Source organism: Sesamum indicum, linkage group LG8 (genome assembly GCF_026168435.1).
Source record: "Sesamum indicum cultivar Baizhima isolate 11 linkage group LG8, ASM2616843v1, whole genome shotgun sequence".
NCBI lineage: Eukaryota > Viridiplantae > Streptophyta > Magnoliopsida > Lamiales > Pedaliaceae > Sesamum > Sesamum indicum.
This window is the reverse complement of record NC_142664.1, coordinates 16,377,454-16,387,291: the sequence shown is the minus strand read 5'-3', so window position 1 is coordinate 16,387,291 and position 9,838 is coordinate 16,377,454. Positions and strand designations below refer to the sequence as shown.

The following is a 9,838-nucleotide window of genomic DNA, read 5'->3' as shown; positions in this document are numbered from 1 at the left end:
TAGTTCATCCTCATAAGCTGTAAGCTTGAAACCTGCTGGAAAAGGAGTGGTGGTGGCCTTTGCTGATGCAAGTTTAGCATCATCTACAATATCCTTTATGTACTTAGCTTGAGTAATGGTGATCCCTTGGTTAGACCTTGCAATTTCTAAGCCAAGGAAGAATCTGGCTTCACCAAGGTCTTTAATAGTAAAAAGGCGATCTAAATATAGTTTAATTTCTGAAAGAGTATGTTCAGATGGTCCTGCAAGAAGTACATCATCCACATATACTAACAAGCAGTAAAAACCTGTAGATGTTAGCTTAGTAAACAAACAATAATCATGCTTACACTGTATGAAACCATAACTTTCTAATTTGGAAGTGAACTCTTGGTTCCATTGTCTTGAGGCCTGTTTTAATCCATATAAAGATCTTTTTAATTTGCACACATAACCCTTTGGTATGTTGGATCCTTCAGGGGCTTTCATGTATATTTCTTCATCAATAGTACCATGTAGAAATGCATTGTTTATATCTAATTGATGTAGATGCCAATTAAATTTTGCAGCAAGTGCTATGAAAATTCTAACTGTGACAGCCTTTGCAACAGGAGAAAAACTATCAAAGTAGTCTATACCTTCTAATTAGTTATATCCTTTAGCTATAAGCCTAGCTTTATATCTTTCAATAGTGCCATCTGGTTTTAGTTTTAGTTTGAATATCCATTTGCAACCTATAGTTCTTTTGTTTTTAGGTAATTCTGTGATTTCCCATGTTTGGTTCTTTTCTAAAGCCTTAAGCTCTATAAGCATAGCATCTTTCCATTCCTTTTGTTTAATAGCCTGATTAAAAGACTTTGGTTCTTGTGGTAGAGAAGCAGCAGATAATAAGCAAGAATGAATGGAAGTGGGATAGGAGATATTAGTCATATTCTGATGATCTGAAATATTAGAACAAATATAGTCCTGTAGTTTGGTTGGTCTAGCTGTAACTCTTGTGGATCTTCTTAGAATCTCATTACTATTTTCTGCAGGATTATTTTCCTGCTCTGCTGTTAAAGACTCTGTACTATTATAATCCTCTTGTACAGTAATATTTTGTTCATTATCATCAGTGGTTTCTAGGTTTAGATCAGTTTCTAAGTGAGGTAAAGAACATGTAATGGGGTCACTTTGATGTCCTACATATGGAAAAACATTCTCATGAAACACAACATCTCTTGAAACAAATATGCTTCTTCTTTCTAAGTCATACAATTTGTATCCCTTTTTATTAGCGGCATAACCTAAGAAGACACATTTAAAGGCCCTAGGATCAAATTTGGATTTATTAGGAAAAGTATTAGTAGCAAAACACAAGCATCCAAAAGTTTTAAAAAGAGTATAGTTCACAGATTTATTATGCAATACTTCATAGGGTGTTTTCCAATTTAATATAGGTGTAGGAATTCTATTTATTATGTATGTCGCTGTAAGAATGGCATCTGTCCAAAACATTTTTGGTACGTTGGATTGGAACATTAGGGACCTAGCTACTTGAAGCAAATGTTTATGTTTTCTTTCAGCGATCCCATTTTGTTGAGGTGTATGAACACATGATGTTTGATGTATTATTCCCATTTTCTTAAAGAAACTTTGACATTGTTCTCCCATAAATTCAGTACCATTGTCACTTCTTACAGTTTTAATCTTCCTTTCAAATTGTGTAAGTATCATGTTATAAAAATCCATAAGTATGTTCACAGTATGTGATTTAAGTTTCATTAAGAATGTCCATGTAGTTCTACTGTGATCATCTACTATAGTTAACATATAGGAGCATCTAGATAAGGAATATTCATTATAAGGACCCCATATATCTATGTGCAAGAGATCAAAACAGTATTGAGATATGCTATTGCTAACATTAAAAGGCTGTCTTTCTTGCTTAGCCTTAGGACAGATTTCACATAAGAGTGGCTGATCATTGCAATCTTTCATTAATCTTGTATGTTTCAATACATTGAATGAAAGATGTCCTAGTCTTTTATGCCATATTTGTGATGAAACATCATGAACACTAAGGGCTGTTTCTTGACAGTTTTTGATAACAGCATCTATGTATCTCTTCTCAAAGGAGTGTTTCTTAAGAACATATAGTTTTCCTAACATGCTTGCTACTCCAAGAACTTTTTTAGTCTTGTGGTCCTGCATAACACAATAATTCTTTGAAAATATGAAACGAATAGAGGAAGAATTGCATATTTTACTAATGGACAATAAGTTGAACTTTAAATCTGGCACAAGGAGAACATCTTCAAGATAGATTTTGTTAGAAAAGGTTACAGTCCCTGAGCCATTTATAGAGTGTCTAGTACCATCTGCTAAATGTATACATGCATCAGACATTTTAAGTTTGGGTTTATCAAACAAATCAGAGTTGTTGCACATATGAGCTGTTGCTCCACTATCCAAGATCCACATATGAGAATCCAAATTATTCAAAACAGAATTTTCAAAGATTTTACCTGAGAATTCAATGTCATTCAAGTTGGGGAGCTTGATGTTTGTGCTTCTGAAGCTCCAAAATATTTCTGTAGTTCAGTCCTTATGAGTTCACTCATTGATTTCTCATCTACCACACTGTGCACCTTCTCTTCAATTTGTGCAGTTGCTGTCAATTTGTTGTTCATAGTTCCCGACTTCTTTCTTTGATCAACCAACGTCTTATACCAGTCCGGATAACCATATATTTCAAAACAAACTTCTTTTAAATGGCCTGATTTGCCACATTGTTTGCAGACTTGGTTTCTTTTATCTGCTAATGATTTCTTTTTCTGAAATTCTGGCCTTTTATACACCTGCATTGCCATGATTTGAGATGTATTTGGCGGCTCTTCTTTCTCTTTCTCAACTCTGAGAATCATGGCATAAGTTTTACTAACACCCGGTACTGGATCCATCATAAGAATCTGATTCCTCTCATGATTATACAATTCATTCAATCCCATAAGGAATTGAATGGTCTGATTATGGCTGTTGATGTCTGCTGATTCTTTGGCTGCCCCACAGGTACATTTTGGTGTGTAGGTTATGCAAGATAATTCATCCCACAGTTTCTTTAATCTTGAAAAGTAGGCAGAAACTGTTAGGGAGCCTTGTAACAATGCACCAAGTTCTTTCTTCAATCGAAATTCAGACGGACCATTACTTTGTCCGAACCTGTTTTCAAGCTCAACCCACAACTCTCTTGATGAGTTAGTGTACATGAAACTCTCAACTATATCATGTGAGATAGAGTTTAGAATCCATGAAGTGACCATAGAATCCGTTCTATCCCACTGTTCCCATTCTTTGGTATTTTCTTCCGGTTTCTTTGTGTCTTCACTGATGAATTTCAATTTCATCCTGGATCTCAGTCCCAATTTTACTGATCTGCTCCAGGACAAGAAGTTGGTTCCATCTAGAGGTGCAGTGACTAAGGTCAGCCCTGGGTTGTCATTGAGCTGCAACTTGAGTATTTCTGCATCATCGGCCATTCTTGAACTTTTCTCTGTTTCTTGCAATTGGTAATATAGTGATCTTGGTTTTCTTGGTATGAATTGCTAAAAGGAATCAGAGACCATCAATGATGGCTCTGATACCATGTGAAATTGGCAACGGAAATCATAGAGTAGTTCATTGAAGAGAGATTGAAATCAGCAAAAGAGGGTATATCTCTGTTTTCATTCATTCATGTTCAAGACGTACAGAGGGTGGGGTATATATACATATTGCTGCTATAACTGCTTAAACTGTTATTCCCTCCCTCTGTCTAATTCTTTAAAACAGCAACTTTAATAAGCGTTCTTTAACTCATAAGAAAAGTTGCTAATTCACTAACAAACTCGTGCTCTTCTTGGTGTGCTTGTTCGCGTGTTTAGGAACACGCGATTTTGTCCTGCTGTTCTTCCCTCACTCTGTTCTTCTGAAATACTGTTGTTGCACTGCTGTTGTATCATTGTTTACAAGTAGTGTACTAAAATTGGAAAATTTTGAAAATATGATGGAGAATATATCTTTGCCATCTTGATTTTTGGATGTCCTGAGGATGCCATTTAAGACGAAAAGTTCAATTTGACCAATCAATGATTTATTTAGAGCACTTTTTAACCAAATAAATATTTATGTACATATATATGTTCAACTTTTGAGTAATATTACACGAAAAAGAACTAAGAATTGACCATCACTCCAACATCCAATGAGGGATTTAAATTATTTATTTTTTAAATAAATCAATTATGACTATATCAGAGATATCAATTATCAACAATTAGTATAAATTACGTTGACTTCCTCTAAGGGGTGTTCGTATAATATTTTTTAGGGTGTGTTTGTGTATAATTTTAGAGGAATGGGCACATGGCCTTGTTAACCAAGGCACTTGCTAACTTCATTAACCCCCAAACAAAAGGCTTCGGATGGGTACATGGTCCAAAAATAACACCAATTGATGTGGTTTGCGAGATATTGTCCGTTCTGATATCTTAAAAATCTCATAGTTTTGTATAGGAAAGATGCCTTGCTAACGAGAAGACACTTTCGGGACATATAAATCACTCAAATTCTTCGCGTACAACTGATTTGTGATGCATGCCTACTTAATCAACCCCAAGACAAAGGGCTTGGATGAATACATGACCTTGTCCACACAAAAGGCCCCAAATGATGTGGCTTGTATCTTAGTCGGGTGTTTTTGTCATACAGTTTCTATTTTGGAAACTTCCTAAATTAAGTGGATTTAAGAGAAAAGTTGTAAACAACTCCCTACCAACTTCTACAATTTATAGGTAAAATTGTGATGTTAAGTAGTTTTCCAACCTCATTTTTCGAATTTTAACCTTTATTTTCAAATTAACACTCCCAACTTTTATTGCTACTCGACTTATAAATTTTTTTATAACTTATTTTCATTACAAAAATAAAACCGATTGCAAATACCCTTGACATTATTTCTACTTAAACTTAAATATTGTCGATTATAAGAATAACGTCGACTGGTGCAAAGTAATGCAATTTACTTTGGACCTTTTGCAATCATTGAAAGTCCAAATTAATTCAAAATTTACTGCAACATTTGAGTGTAATAGAACAGAACTCAAATCCATGTTCAGCTATCCTGAACATCATCTTGTATTAAATTTCTCAAGTAAATTAATGCATTGAGAGTACGTACAGCTTCTGTGTCAGCATTAAGAACTTGTGTTGGATAGGAATTGAATCATATTTTTTAAGGCAAGATGCATGAACATCAACCAGATTCGCACCACTTTATTGAAAATCAAATTCAATTGTCAAAAAGTATCTTAATTTAAAATTACGAACTCGAGTTTAAAGAAATTAAAATGAATATATATATATATATCAGATTATTAATATGCATTTATCATAAATGATTATTATAAATTATTTATAAATAATTCAATAACCATTATAATTGTATCTTCAAATACAACGACTTTTTTCATCTATTCGCTCAAAAACATAAAATAAAATAAAAACTCATCAAACGAATAACGAATTCAGTGACTTCTACAAATAATCACTATTTATTATTTTTCTTGTTTATTATGGTAGGCCAAATAAGTACATAGGAGTGGCACCCCACAAACCTATTAGGAAGGATTGTGGCCCTGTTGCTGACTTCCTATCACTATGAGACAAGATTTAAATTTATGAAATCAATACACAAGTCAGGACGTATGTTTAATTTTATCTTCGATTATAATTATGATAATGCTCAACCTTAGCCACTAAATCATAATGATCGGTTGATATTAAATTTATGGATACGGCCAAGGAAAGCGGCGATAATAATAGTAATAATGACCGATTTCACTGGCACCAGGGAAAAAAAGATTTTTGGTCTCAATCATGCAAGATGACATGATATATGATAAGATGTATTTATTACCTTAATTAAGGTTTTGTGTCACTGTCCATTTCGTTGAGGTTTAAAATTTATAATTTTGAAGGAAAAGGATATAAGTATATATAAAATTTAATGATTTTACTTCCAAGATGACGGAAAATACTATATTGCTTCTATATAAATAGGCCTCAAGGCGAGCTATTGAGCACCATATCAGCACACTAGCAATAAGTTGAAAGGGTTTAATAGTGTATTTAAAATTGGTTAATTTTCTTTGACTTATAATCAATGGGGATTCCAGTTGTTGATTTCTCAAAAGTTGATGGAAAAGAGAGGGCAGACACTCTGGCTTTGATTGACCGTTATTGTAAAGAGTGGGGATTCTTTCTGGTATTTAAATTGTGATTAAATGGCTTATTATTTCCCTGAACGTCATATTATCTAATTGATTTTTTATAATGGCAGCTAACCAACCACGGTATCTCTGAGGAGCTCCTGGACAAGGTGAAGAAAGTGGCCACTGAATGCTACAAGCTGGAAAGGGAGGCTAGTTTCAAAAACTCAAAACTAGTACAATTGTTGAATGAATTGTTGAATGAATTGGTGGACAAGAAAAGCGATGAGAAAATAGAGAATGTGGATTGGGAGGATGTGTTCCTACTTTCAGATGACAATGATGATGAGTGGCCGTCAAAAACTGTTGATTTTAAGTAATAAAAAATTTGTTCTAATTATTTTCTATGAGTTTTACTTTCATAATAACTTTTGTTTACAAATGAAATGTTTCTATATATTTTAGTCACTTCAAGATGGAAACTTCTGGAAAAAATTTAATTAGTCCATTGCAGTCCGCATAAATGTTTGACAACCGGAATGAAGCTTTGTAAAAATTTGTATTCAAAAATTTTTATTTTGGAACAACTAAATATCCGTAGAATAAATTCATTTTTCAGAAAACGTGAACATGTTCATGCAAACATGAAATTGAAGCATAAGTTAAATATTTAACTAATTATATTTTTTACGACAGGGAAACTATGAAAGAATATAGAGGTGAACTAAAAAAACTAGGACACAAAGTCATGGAAGTAATGGGCGAGAATTTAGGCTTGCCAAAAGGCTACATTAAGAATGCTTTTGAAGGTGGAGTAGACAATGCAGCCTTTTTTGGCACTAAGGTCAGCCACTATCCACCATGTCCCTACCCGGAGAAGGTAAACGCTCTCCGAGCCCACACTGATGCTGGGGTGTTGTTTTACTCTTTCAAGATGATGAGGTGAAGGGACTTCAGATGTTGAAAGATGGAGTTTGGATCAATGTGTAGCCTCTGAAAAATGCTATAGTCATCAACACAGGTGATCAGATTGAAGTTGTAAGTAATGGGAGATACAAGAGTATTTTACATCGAGTTGTGCCTCAGATGGATGGACAAAGGAGATCAATTGCTTCATTCTATAATCCATCCCTCAAAGCTACTATTGAGCCTGCACCACAATTGCTCAGCAACAAGATAGAGAACAAGGTACAGAATGCAACCAAGTATCCAAAATTTATATTTGGAGATTATATGTCCGTTTATCTTGAACAAAAATTTCAACCTAAAGAACCAAGATTTCAAGCTGTGGCAGCAATGTAAGAGTTGAATAGTTGAGTTAATGTGTCTTAAGAAATGATGGAGTTTGTATGAGTGTGTGTTGCGTGCGTCTGTGTATCTTAATATGTTTGTGGGCTTGTCCTTCTAGCAAACTGCTTTATTCGAGCGTATGTCATTCTACCCATGTATAAAGGATATAGAAATAAATAAAGTGCCCATCTGGTCTTTCATCTCGAATATTTCAGCTGCCCTTATTTTTTCATTCGTTCAATTTAAATATGCTATATTATGCACTCCATAACATTGTATGTATTTTATGTCAACTGAATTCTGTTACAGTGTATTTTTGGACTGGTGTATTTAGATTTTAGAGAAGGATTTGGAGGAAGGATTTCAGATGCTCCATTTTAAAATATAGTCCAAAATAAGAATAGAATTATTTGAAATCCTTCAAATTTGGAATTTTCCAAATACATCCAGAATTTGTTATTAAAGATTTCAAATGCATAATTTCAAATCCTTCAATCCAAATGCAATTTCAAATTTTGCTAATAGAATTCTATTAGGACGTATTTGGATTTGAACGAAGGATTTGGAGAAAGGATTTCAAACGACTCCACTTAAAAAGAATTTGAAATCCATCCATATTTATCAAAACTTAATTCAAAATTAAAATAGAAGGATTTAAAATCCTTTACATTTAGAATTATCCAAACATATCCAAAAGATTTGTTATGAAGGATTTAAAATTCATGATTTCAAATCTTTCAATCCAAATACAACCTTAGATTTTACTAATATGCTATATACACTCCATGACATGGTACACCTTCCAACATTTCGACAAGCTACAAATATTCACTGGTTGCATGAAAAGTTACATTCAAACTTATGAGGTTTAAAGACCTTAGACTACTCCATTAAAATACTGAAAAACTACATAATATATACCCGAAGAAGCATTATAGTCTTTTCTATTCATCATTTTTTTTTTTTGAAGTGGTAATTATAATAAACTCACTTTGAGACTTCAATGCATGATTTTAAATTTATTCATAAAATTTTCAATTAAATGCATAACTGATTCAATTATCAGTTACATATTCAATATACTGTAAATTAATTCCTGTAAGATGACTCAAGAATTGGCATCACAATAATTAAAGTAAAAATATATTTATTTGTACCTATTTCTATTGAAAAATATATTAATTTGACATCATAATTCAATATAAAAATACAATCTCATTAATTAATCGAAAAATATTCTCATTTTCATACAAAAGTCTATACAAATTTGAAAATACGTACTTTTTACTGAGAATTGAAAATCAGAACATAAGCAGACAGGCAAGTAGTCCGTAGTTTTTCCGAAAATATTTTTTAGAAATGCATACGTTAATGGTTAATCTATATCTGTACTCGATATAAACGTATGAATTCACACGTGTTCCCTATTATGAAAGGACATATATACCCTTTTTGAGTGCTAAATATTCTAAACTTACTCCACCTAAAATTAAGATTAAGAAGTGTAAACGTGAATAGATGTTCTTCCATGATGTTTAGTGTATACATATTGTAGTTTGAAAAATTATATTAAGTATCTTAATATTTGTTTTATTTAATAAATAGATCCCTCTATTATTTAAAAGTCACTGAATATGTTGTATTAATAAAAAAATTGAATGAAAATTCATATTTATTTTCGATCAATTTATTACTGATTTATTGCGAATTAAACAAATTATTTCTAATCAAACTACTCTTACGAGGGTGAAGATATACAATGCTATGAGAATGTATAGAGGGTAATTTGTTAAGAAAAAATATTTGTTTGGCTTTCAATAAGTTAGTAGTAAGTCAATCGAAGATATTTATGAATTTCATTCAATTTTTTGTGCTAATATCAATAAATTTGGTGAATTTTAACTAATGAACGGATCTATTTCTTAGACAAAAAAAAAACGTTAGGATAATTAGACTTGCAATAATGTTTCTAGAAAGATCATTTGTCAGCATTAATTAAATTCAAGATATGTTTGCTTTGTATAACGAATTTTTTTTTTTCTTTTTTTCTAAACTTAATTTTTTGTGAGGAAATTCAATTTCTTCTTATGGATTAATACAATTACTCCAAGAATTCAATTCTATTGTAACAATTACTACACTTTTTATAAGAAAGCTAGTTTTTGTGAGAATTTTAGCTTTCGTTACAATTATTTTATTATGTTAAATACATTTTATTGTACTAAATTATATGAAATTTATGTGTAATTACATTAAACTTAAGAGGAAAACTAATCCCCATACTTATTTAAGGAGCCTAAACGTGAAGGATATTTAATATCCTAAAATATAGAATCCCAAAA

At 32.2% G+C, this 9,838-nt stretch overlaps 1 pseudogene; it reads left to right on the top strand.

Moving 5' to 3' along the window:
* The first annotated feature begins 6,909 nt into the window (after positions 1-6,909).
* On the top strand, positions 6,910-7,585 carry LOC105179627 (1-aminocyclopropane-1-carboxylate oxidase 5 pseudogene; annotated as a pseudogene).
* The last annotated feature ends 2,253 nt before the right edge of the window (positions 7,586-9,838 follow it).